The sequence below is a fragment of the Dipodomys spectabilis genome, unplaced genomic scaffold, assembly GCF_019054845.1.
Source record: "Dipodomys spectabilis isolate Male_0828 unplaced genomic scaffold, ASM1905484v1 ptg000188l, whole genome shotgun sequence".
Taxonomy (NCBI): Eukaryota; Metazoa; Chordata; class Mammalia; order Rodentia; family Heteromyidae; genus Dipodomys; species Dipodomys spectabilis.
This window is the reverse complement of record NW_024870865.1, coordinates 5594692-5602500: the sequence shown is the minus strand read 5'-3', so window position 1 is coordinate 5602500 and position 7809 is coordinate 5594692.

The following is a 7809-nucleotide window of genomic DNA, read 5'->3' as shown; positions in this document are numbered from 1 at the left end:
TACTAGATTCTCTGTGCTACCAAAACACCAGAAAAGCTGAAACCTCACTTTGTCTTGTTCAGAACTGTCCACATCATCATATCTGGAGCACAGTAAGGTTCTTGATTGCTGTTTAGTGGAAGGATGGATGATGGATGGATGGATGGATGATAGATTCATGATGGGTAGGTGATTAAGTAATGGGTGGTGGGTGAGTGGGTAGATGGGTGGATTGATATATGGATGAAGATGGTTTCAATGGATGAAGATGGGTGATCGATGAATGGATAATGATAATGCATGGTAAGTAGGTGATTAATGGTTGGTGGATGGATGGATGGATGGATGGATGGGCGGATGGATGGATAGATGGATGGATGGATGGATGGATGGATGATTTTGATTGATGAATGGATAATGATGCATGGTAGGTAATAGATGGTTGGTAGGCGGATGGATGAATGGTCGATGGATGGTAGATAATGGATAATGATGGATGGTGGGTTTGAATGATGGCTAATGGATGATGGATGGATGATGCATGAATGGATGGTGATACATGGTTGCATAGGTGATATGGTTTGTAGATGGATGATGATAGATGATAAATGAACGGATGAATGGTTGGCGGATGGAGAGGTGGATGGGTGGATGGATGGATGCTAAATGAATAGATGATTTCAGATCAGTGAATGGGTAGGTGGGTAGACAGAAGGATGAATGGCTAGCAGATGAATGATGATGCATGGTGGATAGGTGATGGATGGATGGATGGATGGATGGATGGATGGATGGATGGATGGTGGATGGACATGATAGGAGCTGCATATCTAATATTCAGAGATTATACCAGAGATTTCACCAAACCTGTCACCACCTGACTGACAGATCCTCACCCCACAAGAGGACAAAAATCACACAGGATAAAGCCCTACCATTCGAATTCTGGTCTGTCTTTTCCCATTGCTCCTCACAGCCATGCCCTTAGGAAGGGGACCTTGTGGCCCCAGGCTCCTGTCAGGGCCATGGCAGAGTTCCCAAAGGCTGCACCACTGCCCAGTGGGTGGCTGAGTGGGTCCCACCAGGCCTGTGGGCCGGGCAGGGCCCTCTGTTGGGGCTCTGCTGAGCTTCCAGTGGGAGCCATGATCCTCTCACCCAGTGCAAAGATGACAGTGACCCTGGAGTAAGAACACAGCCACCGCTGGGCCACCGGTGCTAGCCCCGCCCAGCGCTCCGCCCTCAGCGCTCCGCCTCTTCCTCTCATCTCAGGCTGCGGCACCCCACAGCGGCTGCTCACCCGCGACAGAGCTCACGGGGAGCAGCATCCTGCCCTGCGCCTCAGCCAAGGCAGAGCTGAGCCGGCCCCGGGCTCCTGACAGCATCCCACCAGCTCCAGAGGCTTATTCCCCACACCCCATCTTCAACCCTCACACGGCAAACACCATGTCTTCCCTGGGTCTCTTTAAACTGCCCAGAAATGGGTGGTGGTGTTTTTGTTTTGTTTTTCCAGGGTACCTCATCCTAAGCAATAATGTCATGAAATTAAGGACTCAGTGTCCTAATTGCTCATGGGAATTTTCTCTTATGCTCATTAAAACAAACATTTGACCGGCACAATAGAAACTCTGAAAATATTTGTCCATGCTCAACCTCCCGTCACCTCTCAGGTCCCCAGTGAGAGACTCCAGCTCCCTGCAAGGCGGAGGAGGAGGAGGAGGAGGAGGAGGAGGAGGAGAGGAGGAAGAGGAGGAGGGGGAAGAGAGGAGGAGGAGGAGGAGGAGGAGGAGGAGAGGAGGAAGAGGAGGAGGAGGAGGGGGAAGAGAGGAGGAGGGGGAAGAGAGGAGGAGGGGGAGGAGGAGGAGGAGGAAAGGAGGAGGAGGGGAGGAGGAGGAGGAGGAGGAAGAGGAGGAGGAGGAAGAGGAGGAGGAGGGGGAAGAGAGGAGGGGGGGAAGAGAGGAGGAGGGGGAGGAGAGGAAGAGGGGGAGGAGGAGGAGGGGGAGGAGGAGGAAGAGGAGAAGGAGGAGGAGGGGGGAAGAGAGGAGGAGGGGGAAGAGAGGAGGAGGGGGAAGAGAGGAGGAGGGGGAGGAGAGGAAGAGGGGGAGGAGGGGGAGGAGGAGGAGGAGGAAGAGAGGAGGAGGAGGGGAGGAGGAGGGGAGGAGGAGGCAGAGGGGGAGGAGGAGGCAGAGGAGGAGGAGGAGGGGGAGGAGGAGGAAAGAACTAGAAGAAGGAGGGAGGAAGTGGGAGGGTAAGAGAAGGAGAAGGAGATGAGAGAAGCTTTGAGGAGGAGGAAGGAGGGAGGAGCTGGGAAGGAGGAGGAGGAGCACAGGACTAGAAGAGCTGGATGAGGGGAGGAGGGAAAAAGAAGATGGAAGAAGCTGGGAAGAGGAGGGGGGGGAGGAGTATGGGGAAGGTAAAAATGCCCAGACCTTGCACCTCTTAGGGCGGGGGGGTCCACTCTGCCAGCTGCTCCCAGCTGGCCCTGGGCAGCTGATGGGTCCTGGCTGAGCGCAGGCCCCATGGGGAAGGGACTGGAGGCTGCGGTGGCCCTGGCAGCCCTTGGGAATGGGATCTGTCCAGGTGGGGTGGAGCCGGGGGCCTCCCAGTTCCTGGGGGAGGCCAAGGCAGGAGACAGAATTCCCAGTGTGCTCTACCACAGGAGATGGGCTCTGGGTGCTTCCCAGCCAGGGACTCCTGCCAGGAATGGAGTCAAGAAACTGCAAGGGAAAAATCTGACATCAAGGAGGCGGGGAAATCCCTCCCAAAGGATGGCCACCTGTCCAAGCGCAGCTAGGCCAGCCGCTGGCTGCGGGAGAGGGGGGCGGGCAGCAGACAGAGGCCCTGGGGGGCCTGTTCCACCCAGGGTCATGGCCGACCGGAGCAGGCCCAGGGGAGGACCAGCAGGGACACAACCTAGAACCCCAAGGGGAACCCAGGGTGGCAACGAGGGCAGCTCAGGGCTGCACAGGACAGACAGGCCAGGACAGACAGGCCAGGACTCCGATCCAAGTGCTTCTGTGGCTGCGAGGAGCTCCTGTGCCCTGAGCCTTGCTTCAGGGGCACACAGGACTATCCCAAAGGGAGGGGATGAAGGAATGAAGTTGGCAGTTCCCAGAGCCCGTGTTCAGTTCATAGGAAGCACAGTAGAGCCGGGCACTGGTGGTTCACACCTGTAATTCCAGCTACTAAGCGAGGCTGAGATCTAGAGGGTTATGGTTGAAAGCCAGCTGAGGCAGAAAAACTCATGAGATTCTACCTTCAAAATAATCAACAAAAAGTAGGCCTGGAAGTGTGGTTCAAACAGCACAAAGTCCTTGGTGAAAGAGAGAGAGAGAGGAAGGAAGGAAGGAAGGGAAGGAGGGAGGGAGGAGGGAGAGAGAGGAAGAAAGAAAGAAAGAAAGAAAGAAAGAAAGAAAGAAAGAAAGAAAGAAAGAAAGAAAGAAAGAAAGGAAGAAAGAAAGGGAAAGAAAATAAAAGCACAAATAGATCCTAGCTATCCTATCTGTAAATTTATCCTCCGTAATTACTATTTATAGAAATACAATATAATTATAGTCTTCTGTCATATTTCATATACTTACAGCCATTTTATGTTTCTTTTTACATTTTTATTGTTGACATTTGCATATCACTTTACACGTAGACACCTAACATGCTGGATATTTATTATTATAAACATAGCATGAATGGATAAACCTCTTAGTGTCTCTTAGGGCTGTGGCCACGGAGGGAGCGATCTGCTCCATCCATCTCCCGTGGAGGATGTGTGTCCAGCCTCTGGGCAGCTGGGGGGCAGCTGGGCACCACAGCACCACTAATGGCTTCCTGGCTCAGTCTCACAGATGACACACCTACTGTGTACCCAGTACGCCACATGCGACGTCCCTACTATGCGCCAGGTATGTCACAGATGATGAGACTACACGTGTCTGGTATACCACAGATGAGGTGCCTACTAGACACCTGGCATCTACTATGTGCCTGGTACATCACAGATGAAGCACCTACTGTGCACCGGGTACAGTCTCCAGTGAACGGAGGCTCAGAGGCGCGCGCTCCAAGGTCACACAGGGCCTGAGTGTGGAGGTGTGTCTCCAACAGCTCTGAACTCAGACAGCGTGGCCACTCCTTAAAATGCAAGTTCCAGAGGGAAGAGGAGACATTGACCAAGGTACCTCACCCCTCTGTACATCATCTTTTTTTCTTTTTTCTTTTTTTTTTTTGTCAGTCATGGGGCCTGAACTCTGGGCCTGGGCGCTGTCCCTGCGCTCTTCAGCTCAAGGCTAGGGCTCTACCCCTTGAGCCACAGCTCCACTTCTGGTTTTCTGGTGGTTTATTGGGGATAAGAGTCTCACAGACTCTCCTGCCCGGGCTGGCTTTGAACCGCGATCCTCAGATCTCAGCGTCCTGAGTAGCTAGGATGACAGGCGTGCACCACCGGCGCCCGGCAACAGCACCATTTTAATAACATTTTTTAAAATTTAAACGTCAATTCCAGGGCCATCCCATGTCCCAGCTTCCTCCAGCAGGGGTCAGTTCTGGGAACACTCAGTGGGAACTCAAGTCTCTGGAAGGGACAGCGGGATGACCGCACTCCCCCTCAAGTCTCGGAAAACCAGGCACCCCGCGATGGGCCTGACTCGGAGCCTTCCACACACTGCCCTCACCCCCAGTGTGGGCACTTCCCCGCAGTCGGCCACCCCCACTCTACCCCTAGACCCGCCGAGAGTCCCAGAGTCCAGCCCCAGAGTCCCTAGCTGTCCCTGAGTGGGGGCTACCAGCCTTTCCCAGGGCAGAAGGGACAGGAAGGACAGAAAGGGCCACGGGGCACCAGAAATCCTGGAGGGCACCGGAAGGGAGGCGTGGCCATCACGGAGGGGCAGGGACAGAAGCTCCTCATCTGGAGGAACCACTGCCACAGCCCCTGGTCCCAGACCAGACCCTGACCCAGCCAGGTGCTGCTCCCCAGCTGGCACACCCAGCTTCTGCCCTGCACTTCACACACCAACCCCCATTTCCCTCTGCCCATAGTGACAGGGACGATCCTCTGCCCCACCCCCCACCCCCAGGGCAGCTCAGTCCCCAGGGTCCTGTGGCCCTCTAGGGACAGCTGACCCACACCAGGGCTCGGGACTGCAGTCCATGGTCCTCCGTAGCATCTGTTTTGGGGATCCCTCAGACTCCTCTGCCTGAGTGTCTGGTGCCCCCCTGTTCCCCACCCCTGCCCCTCCCCCATCCCCAGCTCAGGAAGTTTGCTTCAGAACAATTACAATGGCAATCACCTGGGGACAGACAGAGGCCAGGCCAGGAGGGCGGAAGGACCTCCTTTTGCTTCTGCTGGGGACACCTCACCCTTCCAACCCTGCAAAGCGAGCAGACCCTGGGTCACAGAGACACATCTTCCCCAGGTCCCACTGGGCGCTGGACAGCGGGGGGTCCACCGGAGAGCCCAGCCAGGCGGGAACGTCTCAGACACCTGTGCCACAGGTCGCCAGCCCCTAGGCTCAGGTGCCATTGTGCGTTAGGAATGGGAGGAGCTCACAGGTATCAGTTAGGTGCTACAGGTGCCCCAAATGACAGGGACTACCTCAGCCCACAATGACCACATCCAACTGGCCCTACACCAGGCTCATCAGCCCATTCCTGGGACAATGGTGCCACCTGGTGGCCCAATCTGTCCACAGCAACCTTGGGCTTGCAATTCAAGCAACTAGAAAGATCACGAAGTTCCACCACCCTCATATCACTAAGTAAATGTATATGAAGACAAGACATCATACTGTGTAGGGGGCTTAATTAGAGAGGAAAGAGATAGGTGATTTTTTTCATTTTTGGTCCTATAATTATAAAGTCCAAGGCAGGTAGGAGAAGAACCACTGTGGACCCTCATGGACCTGACTTCGGCCCAGTGGACCCCACAAGACTTGGGAGGGGCCATTCCCACCTCTGTGTGTGTCTAATGGGGGCGGGGGTGGCCAGGTTCAATTCCCATATTGCCTTCACCTGGCGCTTGTCCGTGGGGCATGAGCAATCTGCCTGTTTTAGTATGTAGGAAGGTAGGGCCTCAGGCCCCTGCATGCAGAGCCACAATGAGCACTAAGACAGACTAAGGCAACTTTTATACAGGGGGGCAGTCAGGAGCCAGAGGTGGTTCTTGAACCAGGGTATGACCTGCGTGGGTGGGCACTGCAGGGAAAATCACTCTGTTTTTATCCGTGGGTGGATGGGACCAAAGGACCAAAGCCCAAAGTCAGACGGACCAATCACCAGCAATAATCCCCGCCAGTGGAGAAAGGAATGCAGCCCCCATCCAACAGAAGGGAGCCTGAATCTCAGAGAAGCCGCCATCTTTCAAGAGCCCTGACTATACACAGCCAGAGATCTGAGAGTTCCAACCCTAGCCTTGCTATTTGTGGCCCAGGGAACACCTTCCAGGTGGCAGCTTCAGCTCCCAGTCTGCGAAGCCAGCTTTGAAGGGTCACTGGTGTCCATGTTGGAAATTGCGTCCCCCCCAACCCCCATCTTACTGGTGAAGATGATGAACTCCATGGGTAACCCAAATGTGACTCCCAGATGCCATGCCCCTCTTCCTTCCCTGAGCAAACACATCTGATGCCCCATAGGGCTCTGAGCCTTGGGGGCTGAGCCTCTGGTCTGTAGACCTGCCAGCTACTATCTTCCATGATAATTGTGTGTGTATCGGGAACAGCTCAGGTATAGAGATTCCCTCACCCTACTATTTTACAGAGTATTGGTCCAGGACAAAGTCATGTAATTAAAAGAGGTGGGGGCAGGGGGAGATGCAAAAACCAATCTCCTCTAAGGACTCTCCTCCTTCTGAATCCATTCATGAACTGTAACTGCAAAACAAACTCTTGCTGGGAAACCTGGTCAGCAATCCATGGTGGAGCCAAGACAGCCCCACTGTAGCTCAAAGCCTGAAGAACTAAAGCTGAAAACCCAGTTCGAATTGGTTTAGTCTCATTTATCCAGACCAGCTTCAAAGCATAAAATGTTTTCAAAGCACACAAAAATGATAAGGTGACAAAGTAAGTTGCCATCTGTCAGGAGGCCCGTGGCTCCCGGGGACCACGCTGACTTTCCTTACTCCTGGAAGTGGTTGACAAACTTCTATGCATCAAACCTGAGGCAGAGAGAGAGGCGGGAATCGTGGATTTCACGAGGCACATGCAGGGGTGTGGGCTGGATTCCACCAGGCTCCTGTGGGAGTTTGAAGCCAAAAGACTCCAAGAAGCTAGCTCTCCCCCACAGGGCACAGAGGGCAGGCCCTGTGCAGTGCCAGCTTGTCCCAGCCCGGGGTCCCCCACCCCACCCAGCAGCGACAGCCATGGCTTCTGCACCCTGCTGCCCCCTCAGCTCTGGAGCTCAGCGTCTGGTAAGAGGGAAACACTTACAGTCTTCTCAGTCCTGGAGGGAGGGAAGGAGGGTCTTGAACCCTTAGCCACCCTCACTCTACGGATGGGCAGAGCCCCAGTCAACCCTTACCAGTGCCCATTTGGAGCCACGGGCTGAGATCTGTAAACTTGGACTTGAAAGGACTGAGGTGAGTTCTAGGGAGTCTCGCGAGAGGTTGGCCTGGAGCCTGAGACCTTCACCCCCCACAGGGGAGCCCAGAGAACAGAGACACCAAAGCCTGGCCACACTGCTGGGCGCAGAATCCGGGAAGCGGATTCCTTTCAGTGTTGTTGTTGACTCTCTTTCCTTTTCTTAGATTGTCCTGCAGTCCAGGGCTGTAACGTGCTCCTTCCCACCCCTGGGGGGGTGGGGGGGAGGGCGGGGGGGGGCTCCCAGTCTCCTGGGAAGCCTTGCTGT